Source organism: Octopus sinensis, linkage group LG5 (assembly GCF_006345805.1).
Source record: "Octopus sinensis linkage group LG5, ASM634580v1, whole genome shotgun sequence".
Classification (NCBI taxonomy): domain Eukaryota; kingdom Metazoa; phylum Mollusca; class Cephalopoda; order Octopoda; family Octopodidae; genus Octopus; species Octopus sinensis.
The window spans coordinates 93,491,780-93,501,779 of NC_043001.1; the positions used below are offsets into that span (position 1 = coordinate 93,491,780).

At 33.3% G+C, this 10,000-nt stretch overlaps 1 protein-coding gene across 3 annotated transcripts in view; it reads right to left on the minus strand.

Annotated features, from left to right (window-relative positions):
* The window catches only part of LOC115211947, a 1,127,226-nt gene that overhangs the window by 941,659 nt on the left and 175,567 nt on the right, over positions 1 to 10,000 (minus strand). The window lies entirely within an intron of this gene.

Genomic DNA, 10,000 nt, shown 5'->3' on the forward strand with positions numbered 1-10,000 from the left:
ATATATATATATACGACGGACTTCTTTCAGTTTCCGTCTACCAAATCCACTCACAAGGCTTTGGTCGGCCCGAGGCTATAGTAGAAGACACTTGCCCAAGATTCCACGCTGTGGGACTGAACCCGGAACCATGTGGTTGGTAAGCAAGCTACTTACCACACAGCGACTCCTACGGTTATGAGTTTACATACAAACAGAGATGCAAACATGTGTGATTTCAAATCAGTCGTATGTTCGGTGGTGCGAATATTTTACTCTAGCCAGTATTCCATGGCAAAAATTCTACCTAATATATAAAATGATAATTAACAGATTAAAGACTTTTGCACAGTTTCCGCCTACCGAATTTCACTGACAATTTGTCGAACAGCCTGAAGCTACAACAGAAGACATTTGCCTAAGGAGACACTCACATACGCCTGCGACACAAGCGTATTAACCAAATGGCTATTTTAAAATCGGTATGATGCAACATACGTACATCAATTTTATACGTCTCATTCTTTGCTGTGTATAATTACATAAACTCATATATTATTCATTATACACACATACACAATGTATATTTAACGTTTAAACACTTTTATGATAAATACAAAGCCAAACACAGACAGAAACACATATAGATGCACACTCGTACACATACATTTCGCACATATGGATACACCGCACAGCTATTCATTTATTAAACATACAAATACATGTATTGACAAAATGTGGAGACGTTTATGTATTCTCAATATTTACAGACCTTTTCATAAGCGCCCGCAGCATATAATCTGCATTACATAGACAATCTAATATTTCTTTACACAGCTGCTCCAGTCCTCTGTTGTCAAAGAAATTGGTCGCCAAAAAGATTTCGGTTTTGACCAGTTTTTCTTCGCTGTGTGCGTCTAGGCCAAGACAAGTCTATACTACTACTACTACTACTACTACTACTACTATACTACTAACTACGACGACGACGACGACGACAGCGACGACGACCACTACTAATGCAGCTGCAGCTGCTGCTACTACTACTACTACTACTACTACTACTAATGCCACTACCACAGCTGCTGCTACTACTACAATTACTACTACTACTAATATAGCTGCTACTGCGGCTGCAACACCTCCTCTTTCTCTTTCACCTATCATCACCACCACCACCATCACCGAGCCCCTACTACTACTACTACTACTACTACTACTACTACTACTACTACTACTACTTCTACTACTTAGTGACACGATAAAGCTTATAATCCATTTTATCCTTCCTTTAACATGTGTTACTCTGATAGGAAAATGAAATGCTGCTCTTCATGTTAAAGTAATTACTACATTTGTTTTGCATTTACTATTCGGACATTCTTTGCTTTTACACGCATAGTGTACCCTAGAAAAAGCAATACAATATGTGCCTTATTTTTATGGTCAAAATTTGCAGGTTGAATCAAAAGATTTTTCGTATAATAGTTTAAATATAACTTTAGAGGGACTTAGAAATAATAATATTTTTCTAAGTCTCTCTAGGGGGGACTACGGCAGCGGTACTGGATATTAATAGTTATCATCAAGCTAATATGGCAGTCCGTAGATATTTGACGAAAGCTGCCGTTGATTAGCTCCAAGAGGCCATCGCCTCTAGCTAGCTATATGACACACGAACCTGTGTAGAAGGTTATAATGGACACAGGTTCGTGTGTCATATAATGTGTTCATAATGTGTTCATACATTATACCGGAACGTAACTTGTAATCAGCCATATAATGATCAGGTTGTTTGTTTCCTTTAGTATGTACGCCTACACGAGGAATTATTCATAATCCCTATAAACTCTCACCACATTTGCTACTGAGTCACTAAGAGTTTTAAAGTATTGTTTTCTCTCTTCGAATCAAAAGGAAGTTTGAAAATTAACTATGTATTCTGTCGAATTAATTATCAAAAGTTATACCACTGACTTAAATTAATTATCAAAAGTTATACCACTGTTCTCTTTCAGTTACAGCTATCTCTACACACACATACACACACACACACATATGCACGTGTGTGTGTGCATGTATATATATGTATATATATATATATTTGAGTATATAAATATATCCATACACACACAACATACATATATATATACACACACACACACACATATATATATATATCTATATATATATATATATAATATATATATATTATATATGCATATATACATATGCTTTTCTCTATATGTGTGGAGCTACGAGTGAGGAAAGAGAGAAACAACTCATTCGTTTTAGAAATGGTACATAATATTATATTCCATCATTATTTCGTCAAACAATCAGAGACCATGTGTCCTGTCAAAACGTTATAAGTCTGTCTATATCTATACTTCTCTCTATATATACTATAAGTTTATGTGTGTGTCTATGTATACATATATATATATATATATATATATATATATATATATTATGCATCCATTTATCTTTTGCTCTTTCTTTTCTTGTCTTTCTCTGTATATGTTGTTGTGTGTATAAGGTGTATAAATATGTGCATATGTGCATACATTGCAAAATTTCACCCACACACCCAAACGGATGTAGATACTCTTAATGTCCTCAACGCTATCCAAAACATATATGATAAATCTTGCGTATAAACATTAGACCGGTTTCTTATTGTCTAGAAACACATGATTAGACATATATGTAAATATACGTATACGCCAACAATATCTTGCTGTGGGATATTGTTAAACAAATGATAATGAAACAGAATACGCCAGACATCTACTTCAATATAGGATTCAGTCACTTGTTTAGATTCTCGAGACGATGTAAAGCACCAGATATGTCCTTTAATTATTGTTGTTTCAATAGATATTTCTTGTTTGAATTCATTCGACTGTAACGATGAACATCTATCATTTCTATCGTGAGTTCTTCATTTTGTTACGGACAATGCTCACCGAGCGACTCCGCTAACTGCGCATTCTTTTTCCTCTTGTAAACTAAAATCCTTTATGTGCAGAAACACCATAAATACTTTATTTCTAAAGCACTAGTGCTAATGTTTGTAAATGTCTGTCTGTATAATATTCCAACATCGGATATCCTAAGCAAATAGTAAAAATATATGAACTATTTAGCTTTTCTGTAAACTCACCATTCTATAATTGCCACTTGTTCTGTAGAAGAGAAATGCAGGATAAAAAAGAAAATCCTTGGAAAAACATGACCAAAATATTTTCTTTTGTTGAATACATCAAATTATATGGTGTGTAAATAAAAATCATATTTTTATTGGTTATGCTTTCAAGTAGGTGTAAGAAGAAAGAAGACCATGTATGAGGTAAGGTTGGCAATGGATGCTTATATGTTTCAATATTTGCATGTATATATGTATATGTGTACGTATGCATGTTCTGAAGGTATAAATGTATTTCGCCAGGTGTGCTAAAGATTCTGCCAGCGTACTTCATTCTATTATAATGACTATAGAAATGTGGTAGCCCTTAATTATTTTTGTCCTTCATAATGCAACATTAAAAAGAGCCCGTAGGTTTAAAGCTCTTGAATAATCTTGGCTTCCTAGAAAAATTTGAAATTTATTCCCAAATACCATACCAACATAAGATTTACCTTCAGAAGGATGCTGAAAAACGCTTTCATTCTACTACACATGAAGCGAGTTCAATAAAGTGGCAAGCTAACATCAACTCGGTGAAAAACCTTCCAACTTATTTTCATATACCTATGTACGAATTAATTTCATTCTTGGAGGTTCGTGCATTAATCTTCAATCATTTAGTGACCGCCTGCGAAATGCCTAGAGAATGTTTTTAATAGCTGAAACAGATCAGAACGCTTGTGCAGCTGCGTCTCATTGAAAGATCTATATCTGTCTGAATATTCTGCGGCGTGATTGTTACAAATGTCAAGCTCGTAATATTAGCTTTGTCAGGTAGAAGAAAAAGAAACAATTTTCAAAGTCTCTAACACCTAAAGAGAACCAATGAGTGCTTTCATACGGTCAGCAATAAGTGGCTATATACCTTCCGGGTTAGAGAGAGAAAGAGAGAGAGAGAGAGAGAGAGATGAGAGAGGAGAGGAGAGAGAGGAGAGAGAGAGAGAGATGAGAGAGAGAGAGGGGAGAGAGAGGAAGAAGCGTAGTTTATCGAAAACTTTGCTGTTCACTTTCTTTAAAAGGGTTCATTGACATGGGTGGTTTCGAAATTTTTATAGCGGAATACGTTGCGTGTAGCGAAAGGTTTCTGACTAAAATATATAAAATTACGATATCAATGTCTCCAGTTAAATTGACTTTAGTAGTCAAGAAATATTCTGAATGGATTCAATGAGAAAAGATCGCTTGCACAGCCAAATATATTTCCTTGAACTACCTGACTTCTATTTAAACATCATTGTTGGTTTTTCCATTTCTGAGCAAACAGTCGTCTGGTAAAGTTAAATAAAGGACCCCCTCCACCAAATAGTGTTGGAGTTTTGCTCTCTGGTCTTACTAAAAATCAATATGGTTAGAGTCCTCTCTAATCTCTCGCCAGATATTAAACCTGTAATTACGAAAATGTTATTCAGGAAGGAAAATAAGAAAAGATGACTAGATTTGTGTTCTTAGACAATTGTCGAGCAGCATTACTCTATTTCCTCCTACGTCCTCTCGTGCTCTATCAACCTCATTTCTCCCTCACAATACATTCCTGCTTGAAGGTGGTGAAATGCCTCGCGGTATTTCGTCTGCCGTTACGTTCTGAGTTCAAATTCTACCGTGTTTGACTTTGCCTTCTTTCATCCTTTCGGAGTCGATAAATTAAGTACCAATTACGCACTGGGGTCGATGTAATCGACTTAATCTCTTTGTCTGTCCTTGCTTGTTCTCTCTGTGTTTAGCTCCTTGTGGGTAGTAAAGAAATAGGTATTTCGTCTGCCGTTACGTTCTGAGTTCAAATTCCACCGTGGTCGACTTTGCCTTCGGGGTCGATAAATTAAGTGTCAGTTACGCACTGGGGTCGATGTAATCGACTTAATCCGTTGGTCTGCCCTTGTTTGTCCCCTCTATGTTTAGCCCCTTGTGGACAATAAAAAAATAAGAAACGTTAGCACACCGGGCCAAATGCTTAGCGGTATTTCACCTGTCTTTATGTTCCGAGTTCGAATTTCACCGAGTTCGACTTTGCCTTTCATCCTTTTGGAGTCGATAAATTAGGTACCAGTTGCGTACTTGGGGCGATCAATTCGACTGGCTCCCCCCAAAATTTCGAGCCTTGTGCCTAGAGTAGAAAAGAACATATTCCTGCTTCATAAAATGTATCTTAGAATTCTGCAATTAAACGACTCAAAGTAACTGAATGTTGGCTTTAGGAACTCTGTCAACTATTTGGTCACTATATTTCTCCAACTCACTACTCTAAAGCAGATATGGTACTTACGATATCTTGGAGCTTGATGAAGCAAACCAGCGGGAAAAAATAAGCATTATACTCTACATATACGTACTGAATAGCTTTTCAGTAAAAGTTTTACTCTATTATATATATGTATATATATATATATATATATATATATATATATATATATATATATATATATATATATATATATATCACGTGATCACGTGACCGAAGAAGAATACTCTGTTGTTGATGTTGAAATTCCAATAAAGGAAACTTGGATCTAGGTTAGAAACCTGTTCTTTCTCTGCTGGCAAGAAATCGTGAAATAAACTGAATGATCACAAACATACATCCCTACGTACATACATGCTTTAGTACGTACGTTCGTGTGTGTGTATGTGTTTCTGTGTGCGTGTATATATTAACAACCAACAGCGTATTCTTCCCTCAAAGAAAACAACAACCACAAAAAAAGAGTATCTACGGAGAAATATATCTAACGAACAGAAAACAAACGCTCATCACCTTAGAATATGCCCGCGTTGTCGTTGTTACTTACTCTTCATGGAGTAGTTCTATCATTAAAAGGAATCTCAATAACACCAATTTTTCAGATATATACTTGGTCTACATGAGATTTTATGTATGCATTACTTCTACTACTAATAGTTAAAGTTATCGCGTACGTGTCTCACACTACACTGTTATCATTTCTGTAAATATTAATGCCTACTTTTATTTTATGAGGCATCTCATACGTCATCCACGAAGTCTGGTCAGTTATTTCCTGAGCCAAGACATATTGGTTCCTATTTGTTGCAAGCATTAATACAATTGTCGTTAATAAAATATTTGTCTTTGTTCTAAAAATTGTTATAATTATTCATGTGAATATTTAGTTTTCTCTTGCATTTACTGTTAGAATTATTGCCATAATCGAATGCATCTATACAAACATTCTCAACACAAGCTATCCAACCATCTTACATTCTAGCATAGTCTATCTAAAATTACACTGGTCTTTGTATCATCTCCTTAATTTTTGAACACAATTGAGAGTGATTTGAAGAATTCTTATCTATAATTTCTAGCAGGCACACACATTGGCTCCTGCTTGTTGATGGCATAAATACAGGTGTCTCTAATAATATTTCACTCTTTGTTCTTAAGGGTTTCAACATTGTTCGTGTTAGTGTTGTATTTTGTGATACATTGAAATTATTGCTGTTATTCGGGCAATTGTCTTCTATGCACAAAAGATTTACAATATCCTTTTCTCTAGTCAGAAGAAAGAAATTAGCTACCATTGTTAGGGATTCATAACCTACCGTCAGCACTTTAACCATGTTGAATTCAATATTAGCCGCGAGTTCACAGAACAAAGTACACTAAAAATTGACATCATTTTTTCCACCTAAATTTAGAAATATAGAACAATTAATGTTGCCTCCTCTTCCTTGATACACAGTATGATACAATCAATACAGCAAACACTAAATTAGAAAGAACAAATATCGCAAATCAAAATGTAGGTGTACAACTAATATTTTCATTATAAAAAAAATCAATCCACCCCCACAAGAATCTGCTAAATTATTGATTATTGGCAAAAAGTCAGATATTTTCTGGAGAAATTAATTTCGATTACCCCAACCTTCGAATATTACAGCTATTTAATATACCAATAAAAATATACGAGCCACAGAAGGAGGCCTTTACGTAATGGCGTAACCTACTACACTTACCAGCCAAATCTCCGTCAAATCGGACTCTGCATTTCTACAGAGAATCGTACTGTCTAGGGCACACAAAAAGTATTTTTCAACTGAGATTGTGAAATTTTCTTACAGAGCAATGCCAATCCTATCTTGCTCTTATTGAAGAACTTCATCCTACAAAAAGAACTAACAAACCAACTGAGAGACATTATTTCTGATTCAATTATGTTAATTTATATAAAATAAAGTTGTAATTTCCGACAGATATTATGTTAGTGTCATTGCATTTCTTAGGATAATTAGCTGGTTTTATTTGCTTTTACAACAGAGTATATGATCAACGATTTCACTCCCTTATTTACACCGGCTGTTGATTCGTAACATAACTCAGTAAATTTAGTCAGGGTATATGAATCTTTAATCTTTACATTTTGTGACATCACAATTATTATCAGGTTTATGTGTTAATTAGATTGACTATTTCTAATATATTTGCGACAACTGTTTACAGGACAGCACTTAAATGGATTGAGAAAATAACCTACGTTGTTCAAAAATATATACAAAATAATAATCCTAGAGACAAAATGAGATTTAGCATTTAAAGGACATTCCAATGTTTAATACACACATACACCCCACTCCCTGAACACAGACATATATGGTGCGTGTGTCCATACATATATATGCATATATATGTATACACGCACGCATATATATATATATATATATATATATATATATATATATATATATATATAATCATATATATTATATATATATATATATTATATATATATATATTATATGTATATATATGTATATTATATATATTATATATATATATATATATATATATATATAATGTATATATATGTATTATATATACGTATAATATATGCATATATATACGTATATATATATGTATGTATATATATATATGTGTATATATGCATATATATACATACATACAAACATACATACTTACATACATACATACATACATAAATGAGTGTGTATTAGCTTAGCCACATGAATGAACTTTGCTCGAGGAAAACATTATGATGTATTGAAAAGTAAGATATTCAGAGAATCCAACAATTTGCGCCTATGCTTAGCAGATGTCGTAAGTAGCATATGTCTGTAACAGATTGCTTTCAAATTGGTGTTTAATTTAGTGGTACATTGGAAACATTGTGCCCCAGAAATTAATTACAATGAATATATTAGAGAACGCTTGTATGTATGTATTTGTGTTCGTGTCGTGTGTGTATGATCACCGATATACCGGGAATATTAATGCAAGTGATATTAGTATTATCATAATGTAAAAATAATAATAATAATAATAATAATAATAATAATAATAATAATAATGATAATAATAATAACAATAATAATAATAATAATAATAATAATAATAATAATAATAATAATAATAATAATGATAATAATAATAACAACAATAATAATAACAATAATAATAATAATAATAATAATAGTAAAATATGCCCTGATGCAGTACCAGGCAGTGGCTCTCGTGGCTTCTGATCTTAACTGATTGGAAGTGTTATCATGCACATTGTTTTGTCTTGGTATAAAAGATGGGCTACAGCAAATATTTTGTTCAATACCACAGATTTTCCTGTCAGTTGTTTGACCTTAACTAGTTGAGCATTCTCTTAGTTGCTGACGATATGTGCATCTCTAATCGCGAGCAGAAGTATCTGAAGGCATCATATCCATGTGTTGAGAGGAAGTCTTTGGATTTTAGATAATTCACCTCTGGAAACATTGGAGGTTCGTTCAACATCCTTAAACAATCCTTATTCAGGGACCTTTTGAGCGCGATGGGTTACTCGACCAGAAGAAAATTCTAACTGGGCCCAAGCTGCAAGGTCATGTTCTGTTTATCTTGATATGAGATCACCATGTCGCGCACATATGTTGTGATGCATGTACACTTATCACACGAGTAGTCGTGATGGGTATACTGGGCTTCGTATATTTTACCCCAGTGTCACTTTGATGGCATGCACTGCTCTCTCACCCAATAATAATAATAATAATAATAATAATAATAATAATATAATAATAATAATAATAATAATAACAACAACCTTTTGTTGTCATTGTTTAACACTCAAGTCCTCCGTGACTGAGCATATCTATGATCAAAAATGCTGTAAGCACAATAACGCCCTTATTCTTTTAGAAAGTGTGTGTATTGGGAAACCTTATCAAATCTATCCCGCCAATTTCTATTGTTTGTGTGTAATTTGAGGAAATGCGTTTGCTATTTCAGATAAGCCGTGTGATCACGTAGAAACCCCGCTGTTAATTGTAGTATCGGGGTCGTTGTTGTAAAGAGAATATGAAAGTATTGTGGCTATCAAATATGTTATTTCTTTTAACATTTTAGAATTACTTTCAAGTAAAAAGATCAAGAAATATTATAATAAATATTTCTTTTATGTTCTGCAAAGAGATATAACACCAAACACAGAATGAAGTTAATGCTACTAATGTCATTTATGCTATTAATGTTATTGAATTTGGTAAACCTCACAAATTAACGTTAATTGAAGACTACCAAATAAAATGGTAAAAATGTAGCTTAAATATAAAACAAATCAAGAAGCAAAAGATGAATTAATTGGAAAGTTCCAAAGATGTGTGTATAGAGAAATTAAATTATTTCTTCTTTAAAATATTTGATTAACGACATAAGTAAACAACTATATGTATTTTACTGTCATTTATTTGATAATATTCAGTCTGAGATCGTTGTGAACTATATGGCTCAATAAATAATACACTCACGTATTTTCGCACATTTTACATACATTAGCTATGTGTGTTGTATGCACTTATATAATATTCTGTTTC